Below are 11,556 nucleotides of genomic sequence, written 5' to 3' on the forward strand. Positions count from 1 at the left end.
CCGATTTATGCTCCCTGCTTCAGTTATTAATAACTTTCTCCCTAAATTGACAGAGGCCCCTGCCATATTGGACCAAAAAGCTTAAGCTCAGGGGAAAATGAAAGGTAAACCCAAATGCCTGGATGACAACTCACACTTCAATGGCATATTAACATTTGAAAATTATTTTCATATATATTATCCTATATCCTCTTTAAACCACCCCTGAATTTGTTTGATTCTTCATTTTACAGATAAAAAAATTGACTCCTCAGTTGGTAAAAGTTAAAACAGATTCAGCGGCTAGTCACCTTGATCCAAATGCCAGGCTCTATCAACTGCATCACAAATTACCTAGATTTGGGACCATGCAGCCTTATTCTTTCATACCCTGGCATACATTTCGGAATTGCCCAGATGAAAAGGGATATTTTATTTCTGAAGTGAACTAAATTCACGAGGTCAACTAATGAAATAGTCTGGTTTTCACCTCTTAGAATATTTGAAAAAGTTGTAAGTTGTAGCTCCAAAGTTCTCAACTGTGGCTGCATAGTAGAATCACCTGAAGCTTCGTATAAATTCTGATTCTCAGGCCAGAGTACAAACCAACTAAGTCAGAAGTTTTGAAATGGGGCCCCAGCCGCGGTATTTTCCAAAGTTTCTCGGACGATTTCAAAATGCTGCCAAGGTTGAGATCACTGTTGTAGGCAGTAAAAGCTCCAGATGTTGGGCCCCTTTTCCTCCTACCTTCCTGATTTCTGAAATCAAGAAGACCTTGGTTGGTTTGATGGAGAGGAGGAGTTACCATAATAAGTTGTCTCATTTCTGCTCAATATCTTCCATCTAGGTTGTGCCTTCCAAAAATTATTTTAATAACGTTAAAGAAAAATATATCCCAAACATGGAGGAATATAAACAGATGATTGATTAGATCTTTGTTATTGAGCTTAAGCATTTTCCAGAATACCTGCTTAACCCTAAACTGACAGTCTAAGAGTATCTCAGTGTATTTGACTAACAATTCACAACTGATGAAGGGGCAGGCCTTTTAGAGCCTTATAACTTTAGCCTTATAACATGCAAGTTTTGCATATATTGATGTCATTTCAATTTGTATAGTTCAATAAAAGAGTTAACCCTAAAGATAATATGGTCTTATTGCCCTGTAAAACATTAATTAGCCATAGGTCTAACACAGCAATCTTATTTTAGCATCCTTTTCCTACATGTATGTGATTTTATATGCACCTGTATAAAATTGTATATGTGTGTGTGTGTGTGTGTGTGTGCTTCACCTATACTTCACATGCTCTTAGAATCAGCTTCTTTGTCTTCCTACTGGTTTTCTCATTAATAAGTGAATCTAATTTTGACATGTGCTAGAAACACATTAATATTTAAGCAGCTTTTTCAAATTATAGCGATAATATGAATGATCAACACTTCTTTTTTTTCAATTTTTTTAACGTTTTATTTTTGAGAGAGAGAGAGAGGCAGAGTGTGAGTAGGGGAGGAGCAGAGAGAGAGAGAGGGAGACACAGAATCTGAAACAGGCTCCAGGTTCTGAGCTGTCAGCACAGAGTCCGACGTGGGGCTAGAACTTGGGACCAGCGAGATCATGACCTATGCCAAAGCTGGACGCCCAACCAACTGAGCCACCAGGTGCCCCTGACTGATTAACATGTCTTAGATGCTTAATTTAAACCAGACATTGTACTGTTTATATACTTTATCTCATTTAATTCTTAATGAAATTGATTCTTATCCTGTTACTTGTTATTTGTTATTATACTAACTTTAGTATAAAATTATACTAATTTTACAAATGAAGGAACTGAATTTTACAGAAGTTGCTAACTTTTTAGAATTCACAGAAGTAGCTAGCGCACCTGAGTGGCTCCATCGGTTAAGTGTCTGACTTCAGCTCAGGTCATGATCTCATAGTTCATGGGTTCCAGCCCCGTGTCAGGCTCTGTGCTGACAGCTCAGAGCCTGGAGACTGCTTTGGATTCTGTGTCTCCCTCTCTGCCCCTCCCCCTCCCACGCTTGGTCTCTGTCTCTCAAAAATTAATAAACGTAAAAAAAATTTTTTTAAGAATTCATAGAAGTGAGAACCCAACAAGCAATTGCAAATTGTATTACTCTAGTAGCCAAATTCTTAGCCATTGATAATCCATTTTCTTTGAGTTTGTGGTATCTCTGTACATTGGCCCAATGGTTTTGCCATAAACAAACACTTCAATTTTAATACCTCCTAAAAAATAACTTTCTCAGGCCCCCTCCTTGCACTACCTGCCCCCACTCCCTCCCTTTGGAGAGAGCTTCTGCCATATGACTAAGGAAGGGATACAGTCCTGAGCAAATAATCAGAGTCTTCCTGTCTCTGAGGATGTATTCCCAATATCCTGGCTCCTCATCATCCAGCCTCAGTAAGTTCGAAACCCACATTTAAAGCAAGAGCTGACACTTGTACCTCAGTGTATAGTTTGAAACCCACTTTATACCCTATCTTAATAAATTCTTGCAATTCTGAAAGAATGTACTATTTTCCTAGTTTTACAGAAAAGACAACTGGGGTACAAATACCTTTAAAACCCCAGTGGGGATCTTTTGCCTCCAAATTTCAAAGTTGATGATCTTTCTAATATATTCTTTTCTGCCAAGCATCCCCTAGCTTTTCCAGAACTTTGGGTCTAAAAGGAAACTCTAACAATGAGATTAAAACATTATGGAAAAAGACCAGAGTCAGGGAGGTAAAACATGTACCAAATGCAGATCAGTTTTGGGAAATAAATCAGGGCTCAGAGCCAAGCATCCCTGGGACAAAGCATACTATAAGTGGAAGCAGTCCTAGCTGAGTTTTGGATCCCTATTCCTACCCCAAACAACAAAATGCAGGCCTTCGATGCATTTTTTAAAAAATCAAACCAAATTCCACACCAATTAAATGGGTGGCCTGGTCTCACAGTACTCCCTCTCCCCACACACCTCATTCATGAGAGGGCAGCATAAAACCACAGGGCTCCGCCTCCTACTGAGAGACAGCTGACTGGCACCATTCCAGGTAAAATCCCAATCTCTGCATTCTCTACCAACAAGGACATATTCAAGGTCAAGTCTCCCTATAATTACCAGTGTCCTGGCCCCTAGCCCGTCATGTTATTCAGAGAATCATCTCTTGCTGCTAGCACAGATACTCCCAAAACTGGAACTGCAAACACTCTCTGCTTGGAGCCAGCTGCGTGAATCCATTGTGTCCTTACCCTACTTATCTTGGGGTTCCATCCTGACAGCTGTGTAAGCCCACACTCAGCAATATCATATCACTTGCACACACGACTGCAGAGCACATGCTCACAGGTCCTCCACTGCCTCCACAGAGGCCCTCCCTCAAGAGATTGTTCCCTGCCCAGTGAACTCCTGGGATCTGATGATCAAGTTCGTAGCTGTGGGCTTTCTGCTGTTGCTGACGTCCCTGACATTTTCCCAAGAGTTCTGCACCAGTGCTTTGTTGTCATGAGCCACTTTTGAATTGCCCACAGTTTGAAAAGCACTTGTCTGAAGAATACATTTTGAGACCAAAAAAGCATGGGGAAAAAAAGAGAGAGAGAGAGAGACAGTTCAGCTTAAACTATTACCACTTCCATGATTTTTCAATCAAAATCTAGAAACAAGCTATTTTATCTATAGGTTAATTTTTATTACTTTGAAAAATTAAGTTTCCAATCATGTAGATCTCATTATTGAGGCACAGTAATTTCTTCAGAGACTAGAACCTCTAAAGTTCTGAGGCAAGAGAATTATTGGTTTTGAAATGTTTCACTCCCCACCTCCAAAGCTATTGATTACATATTGTTAGTGCCCACCGTTGCCTGGTACATAATATGTGCTGGATAAATGTTGCTTCTGTTTCTTCTCTACTTTTTTTTCCATCCAAACCATGTGTTGTTTTGGGCTCTCGATTTATTCACCCACTTCACAATCCCTATTAAAGAGAATGTGGAGGGATGCCTGGGTGGCTTAGTAGGTTGAGCATCTGACTCTTGTGTTCGGCTCAGGTCATGATCCCATGGTCATGAGATCAAGCCCTGTGTCAGGCTCCGTGCAGAGCATGGAGCTGCTTGAGATTCTCTCTTTCCCTCTGCCTCTTTCCCCACTTACACACTCTCTCTCTCTAAAAAAAAAAAGAGAGAATGTGGAACCCCTAGGATGTGGCAGACCTGACCCCCTATTTTTTGTGATGCTGTTTGATCATTTAAATTTTCCATTGAGAAAGCCTCAACCTCATCTTGCCTGTTTCTTCTCCATTAAGTGGGAAAAAGCATCAGTTTGTCTAATGTCTTTTTCTAGGAAATGACAATGGGAAAACCAATGCCAAATGCTTTCCCACTGCATTCACTTCTTTCCTCCAACACCACTTCCAACCTGTACCACTCCCCTGCATCTAAACTCAGCTTGAAACAATAAATCCTCTAAAACATACCACCTACCCCAGGAAGTAGACATCGACATCAAACTGTATGAGTGCTGGTGCCGACATGCATGTTAGTTACCAGACATGGGCCACTGCTGGCCTGTCCGGGTCCAATAACTGTTGGGAAAGAGAACTCCCAGACTGGAAGCCTGAATCAGTGCATTTAGCTGGAATGAATGCAGTTCCTTTTCCTATTATGACACAGCAAGGGCCTCCCCTCCCCGCCAGAAAACAAACAAACAAAAAATTTTGGGGCACAGTGCCCAAAAATTTGGAAGGAGGCAAAGAAGTAGCAACCCGAAGAATTACTGATAGATTGTGTTCCAGCTCTCGTTTTCCATTCCAGCAGAGGGCTGCCTTGAGAATGCATTCCTGTTCCAGGGCTTCCTATCAGTTTTTTAACATTAACTTAAGTAACCGGCAGAGTGCCTTTGTGGTCAACCCATTTAGGAATCCCCCAGCTCACCACAAGCATGATGAGACTGGCCAATACAAGTTGTGTTTGCCTGCATCAGATCCCTGCCTGTCTATCTATCTGCCTCTACATATCTTCTGCCGTGGAAGGCATCTGTGGCAAAACATTCTCTGTTTCATCTGAATTCCTTTTATTCATGTCATAATCTTTCTTCAAGTGCTCAGTGATCCTTGACTATTCTCTTGAAACTGAGTTGATAGGACACTCAACAGGCTCAGGCCACACTTGGAAATTGGAAGACTTCACTCTTTGGTGATTCATGTAAGAACCCCAACTTCAGTATCTACGGGTCTTTCCTCATAGGCTGGGCAGTTTCACCAGAAAGGAGACCCTGGTCTTCTAATTTAAGAGGTGGAAGGAAAGTGCCTTAATAATGATGCTGCCAACATTCAGAGAGTTTGGTGACTAACTCCAAGAATTTCACCTAATCCCTGTCTTTTCAGTTTGGTTGGTCCCCTTGCCTAGTGTCTAGAGTCCAGGGGCCCTGTGGTTCAAACTCTTCAAACAGTAAGCCTTAAGATTTCAGCCAGGCTGGAGAAGGGCAGGAAAATTGTGAAATTGTACCTGTTAGGGGAGAGAGAAGATAAGGAAAATAACATACAATAATGTCTCAACAATTTTTCTGGCATATTAGCTGTAAGTAGCAAGTTAAAGTCTCTAAGCCTCATTTACTTCATCTGTTAAATGGGGTAGCAGAACCCACCTCTCACTGTTAAGTCAGGAAACAGATTCCTTTTTTGGTCCTTACCCATCATATCGATTTTCAAAAGGAAATTTCAATAAATTGTAAGTAGAACGTGAAACTTCATATTTCCTTCAGAAAGGAAGAAAGCTAGGGGAAAAGAGGAAGTTTCTGGCATTATGCAAAGTGCTTTCCAGAAATTGTGTCCATTATTCTTAATGGCAGCCAAATGATGTTTATTTCTTCTTACAGGTAACTAAGCTGGGTTTAACAGAGTGAAATAATTAGCTCAAATTCACATGGTTAGTAAAAGACAGAGAAGAGGTGCAAACTCATGTCTACCTTCTCTCAAAAATACTAATGCACTGTGCTGCCATATATCCAGAACTTTATATTGGAAACTCTGATTACAACATTGTGGTTACAAATTGGGTGGGCTCCAGGCAGGAATTAGTTCTCTTATTCTCAGAGAAATTAAAACTGTACAGCAATGTCATTCCGTGCAAAGTATATGCGATTTATGGCCAGTCAGAGCTGGTTCAAACTCAAACTCCTTCATTTGCTGTGAGAACAACATGAACTCTGCTAGGTAATAGGATTTCTTCTGCAAGTTAAAGGCACTGGCAGTGTCAGTCTCCAAAGGGAGACGTAGAACCACAAACAAACGTTGACACTGAGACCCTACATAGACTGAGGAGGGAGAAGTCGGTCTCCCGCTTTATCTGGACTTTGAGACATACACATGTCCAAGTGAGACCTTCAATGCTGAGGATGAGAGAGGGCTTCTTCCCCAGGTACAGGGAGGAGAGTAACCCCTGTGGGGCATGTACTAAAGATGAGTAATGGCACCCATAAGACACATTCTCCACAAGTGTTCTGTGTTTTGTTTTATCTAGCCTTTATTTTCTGGCCCCATAAAACAGTGTGTGTGTGTGTGTGCATGTGTGTGTCTTTTTTATTGAGATTTAATGTAGAAACAAGAAAGGGCACAAATCTTAAGTGTCAATGAATGTTTACATATATGTACATCTATATACATATAGCCCAGGTGCTCCCCAGCCTTTAAAAAAGAAAATAGCAGGGAAGTCATTTTGGAAGTATTATTTGAAAGTCTGTGGCCTCGCCACATGCAGTCATTTTTCCCGTGTTGAGCACGGGAGCATAGGGAGTAGCAACCCTATGAGGCCTGCATCCCATTGGGCAGCACCTATGTGATGTCAGCATCAGGCAGAAGACACAAGGGCAAGAGAAGGAGGAGTCCCCAGTGAAGAACCTATGGCACGTGGTCCGATAACTACTCTCTACCCAGAGAATCTCCTTCCAGTTTCAATGTTGAATGTTCTACGGCTGACTTTTAGGAAAATTCTCTCCCCTTTCAGCAGGAAGACTCTTACCCACTGCTTTCTTCACTCCCTTCTGAGATTCAGCAAATGTAAAGCAATAGCCAAGTCACTACAGTATAAAATACAACTTTCATTCATTCATTTACTCTCTTATCACTCATTTATTCATTCATTTATAAAATCTAAAATTATGTATGGGGCAGCCATTTGGGGCCATATAGCAGTTGGAGCATGCTATAACCCAGTTGAGCATGCTGGGTTAAAAAAAAATGCATAATTTTGGTGCATGACTGAGCTGCCAGGAAAGTAAAGAGGTTCCTGGGTGGACAGAAGAGACAGGAAAGCAAGAACCATACAAAGCAGGGGAAGGGTGGAGCCTATACGTATCCTGGGGAATCTTCGAGACCAAGTGTTCATATGCGAGGGACTGGAGACAAAGCCTGGGCCCAGGCAGCCTTCCTTCCCAGTGAGTGAAGTAGAAAAAAAGTGTCCCAGGCTCTTCTTAGCATTGGCTGTGGATGAAGCAGTAACACTCCTCTGGGAAATCCTAACTGCAAGCCCACACTTGGATGTATTTGGGGCTGGAATCCACATTGCATGTGACGCCTGAAATTCCCAAGCCAAAAAGTTTCAAAGAAACGAAAGCTTGTGATAACAGGATAAATCAGACTGAATCTCTTCAATAAGGAAGTGAAATTTGGGCAGAAACTTGAGCAAGGTGTGTAACTAGCTGTCCTATTTGGTGGGGTCTTCTCTTATGTGAGTCTTAGCGGAATCTCCACACTATGGGAGAAACCAGGATACCTACCGTTAACACTTCCCAATAGTGCTGTCAACCCAACCTCAGGCATTCAGATGCTCCTGCTCAGGTCTATGCTCCTGAAGCGATTTAGAGTTCATAATGCTAAAGTCAGAGATGATAACCTGCCAGCTCCCTGCTCTGGAAGGTGGCAATATTAAGGGGTGCCACCAGCAGTCCTCAGTTGTCTGTGGAAGAGACACATATCAGTAGCTCCCACCATGGTTCCAACCAGACAGTAGGGTGATGTGGCCGAGTTTCCAGCTGGCTGCCTTCTCCTAACCCCACTGGGTTCCCAAACCTGGTTCTTTCCAATAAACTCCCTGAAGTTAGCCACAGTCAGATACAGTTCTTTGCACCTAAGAACCCTGCTGGCTATACTGGAAGTTAGCCAGATGGGAAATCTGAGGAAGGGGGTGGAGAGAAAGAGAGCAGGCAGGCTGTGGTGCCCTTTCTTAAACCTCTGTTTCTGCTCATAAACCCCTTCCGCCACCATCTTGGTAATGGGATAACAGACCCTCCTCTTGCTTCCCACAAAGAATTGCGCTCTGTTTAGATTCATTTGTTCCCTTCCAGGGTAATCAGCCTAGTTATGAACACAACCTACAAATGAGGCCCAAAAGAATAGAGAGAATAAAAGGATAAAATGTAAGCTTCCCAAATATCCAGGCGTGAGTGTCAGGAAAGCTGAGAGCAGCAAGAAGACATCACCCTCGAGGAGGGTGAGGTCCATTGAAAACTGCCAGTTTTTGTCAGAATTGGAATGGGGCCAGGATAAATGAGAAGGAATCAAGTGTTTCCAGCTCTGTCTGGGAAAAGCAAAGTTAGCAGAAACCACGATACCTACCATTAACAGAAAACAGGCCCATTGCCTTCCATTGCAAGGGGAGTAATTGATGCCAATGGACAAAACAAAACCTCCCCCAACATGTAGAACCTAGAGACCTAGAGAAGTACAGCAGACAGAGGAAATGCTCCCGAGAAAAGGACAATTCAGATGCACTATGTTCTGTTGTTGTTTTTCACTAATGTCACAGCAGTGACATAAAAACATGGCTGTCTGTTGGGAAGGGTACCACACACTGGCAGAGTGCTTCATGCATCCCCCTCGGATCCCTTTGTCAAATGTTTACGCACACCAGCTTCAAGTAAGCCTGTCGTAACATCCCAACACCTGTCCCTGCTTCGCTTTCCCAGCGAGCTTGCCTCAGGATGCTAGAGACTGGTTTGTCTGCACGGAAGTACAGAAGTGCCTGGGAATGTGCATTCCTTTGAAGGCAGCCCGGAGTGAATGACCGGTTAGTGTGAAGGCACAAATACTCCAGCTCCTTTAGCATTAACGAAGACAAACTCCGAGGCACGTGAGATAAACTGAAAGATTGCGGTGGGAGAGTGGACGGAAACATTGAAGTCGAATCTCCACCTTTCCCAAAATGCCACCCTAACAAGGCTCATTGTGGATGGTGTGCTCTGTACATGCCACTCGGGCCCGAGTCACAGTAGGGAAGGGACACTTCTCATCCAGAGACGGAGAGGCTAAGCCCTCCAGCCTGTGCCCGAGATGAAGCAGCCAGAACAGAGCATAACTCCTGCGGGGAAAATTCACCATTCACTTCTCTTTTGAAGCTCTGTATGTTCTCTTCAAATGTGTCTAAAATCATGGGCCTGGAGGGGTGCCGGGATGGCTCAGTCGGTTCAGCGTCCGACTTCGGCTCAGGTCATGATCTCGCGGTTCGTGAGTTCAAACCCCGCGTCAGGCTCTGTGCTGATGGCTCAGAGCCTGGAGCCTGTTTCAGATTCTGTGTCTCCCTCTCTCTCTGACCCTCCCCCGTTCATGCTCTGTCTCTCTCAGTCTCAAAAATAAATAAACGTTAAAAAAAAAAAAAACTTAAAAAAAAATAAAATCATGGGCCTGGAAATCAGACACAGCCTTTTAAAAAATCATCTTCTCAAACTCCCGGAGTCTTCATTCTTTCCTCCACTAAGTAGTTATTAAGCATCAAGGGTACGCCAGTTACTCTCCTAAGCAGTTTTGAGATAACTGGACACCATAGACACTGCCCTCAATGAATTCATATTCTTGTGTCAGGATGAGCCCCACAGAAATAGGCAATTGCTCTGTGGTGGGGTAAATATTCTAGCAGGTTAAGTGAAGGGTTCTGTGGAGGAACATAATGGAGGCACCTAATCTTAATGGGAACAGGAAGATATGGGGATTTAAGTCACGCATCTCTAAAGAATTTATCTTAAAACAACAGAATGTCTTACCTGCTTCACAAAGACCCATATTTCTCTCTTCCTCCAATTTCAAGGGTGCCAAAATTGTGGTAAAATTAATGGGACCGAGCTTAGTGCACACAATTTATGTATCCAGAGGCAAAAGCAGAGGAAAAAGATGTGCAATGGCTCTTCCCTGTCATTGGAGTAAGACATGCAAAGAGAAATGAATAAGGTAAATTGCCTTTAAATAATCGAGACGATTGCTTCTCAGGAGCTAAACCCTTTGTAGTACAGTGTGTCTGACAAAGTGTAGACATTCCATCAAGATATTTATCTGCTGTTAGGAGTATAAATTGGAATAAATTCACATCATGCCATTTGGTACCATCCCTGTGGAGAATCTATTCTGAGGAAATTGTCATAAATTCAGCCAAAGATTTTTACATTGAGGTGATAGTCGCAGTATTATTTATTCTGATAAAACACTAGATGATCTGAAACAAGAAGACAAAAGCTTTACAAAGTGTGATACAGCCATTATGATGAAATAATATGCAGCAAAACTATAATTTACAGAATAGGGAGAAACAGGGAAAACTCATAGCACATTAAACAAGAAAACATTTTGTGACATTTTGTAACATGGATTATAGAATATAATCCTACTAAAAGAAAATGATTCAAGTTTATTTATTTATTTTGAGAGAGAGTGTGCGTGCATGAGCGGGAGAGGGGCAGCGAGAGAGGGAGACAAAGAATCCCAAGCAGGCTCCATGCTGTTAATGCAGAGCCAAAGCAGAGTTCAAACTCACTAACAGAGAGATCATGACCTGAGCTGTAATCAAGAGATGGACACTAAACCAGCTGAGCCACCCAGGTGCCCCGTGATAGGCTTTATTTTGTTAGAACAGTTTTAGGTTTACAGAAAATTGAGCAGATAATACAGAGAAATCCCATGTGCCCCTTCTTCCTCACTCAGTTTCCTCTGTTATTAATGTCTTGCATTAGCGAGGTACATTCATTACAATATATGACCAATACTGATAACACTATTATCAACTAAAATCTGTAGTTTGCATTAGTTTTCACTCTTTGTGTTGTACAGTTCTACGTGCTTTGATAAATGCATAATGTTGTGTACCCAAGATCACAGTATCATCAGAATAGTTTCACTGCCCTAAAAATACTCTGTCCTCCACTTATTCATCCATCTCCCCCTCCCCCATGGCAACCATTGATCTTTTTATTGTTTGTATAGCTTCTCCTCTTCCAGAGGATTTCCAGTTGGAATCATTCTGTATATAGTCTGTTCAGAATGGCTCCTTTCGCTAAGCAATATGCATTAAAGATTCTCCCATGTCTTTTCATGACTTGATGCCAATTGTATCAATTTGATTGATGATGTTGTTCAGTTTCACTATGTCCTTACTGATTTTCAGGCCGCTGGATCTGTCAGTTACTGACATAGGGGTGTTGAAATCTTCAGCTATAGGAGTGGATTCATCCATTTCTCCCTTCAGTTCTATCAGTTTTTTGCTTCATGTATTTTGGTGCTCTGTTTTCTGGCATGTGAACTTAAGAATT

Source organism: Lynx canadensis, chromosome D1, assembly GCF_007474595.2.
Source record: "Lynx canadensis isolate LIC74 chromosome D1, mLynCan4.pri.v2, whole genome shotgun sequence".
Taxonomy (NCBI): domain Eukaryota; kingdom Metazoa; phylum Chordata; class Mammalia; order Carnivora; family Felidae; genus Lynx; species Lynx canadensis.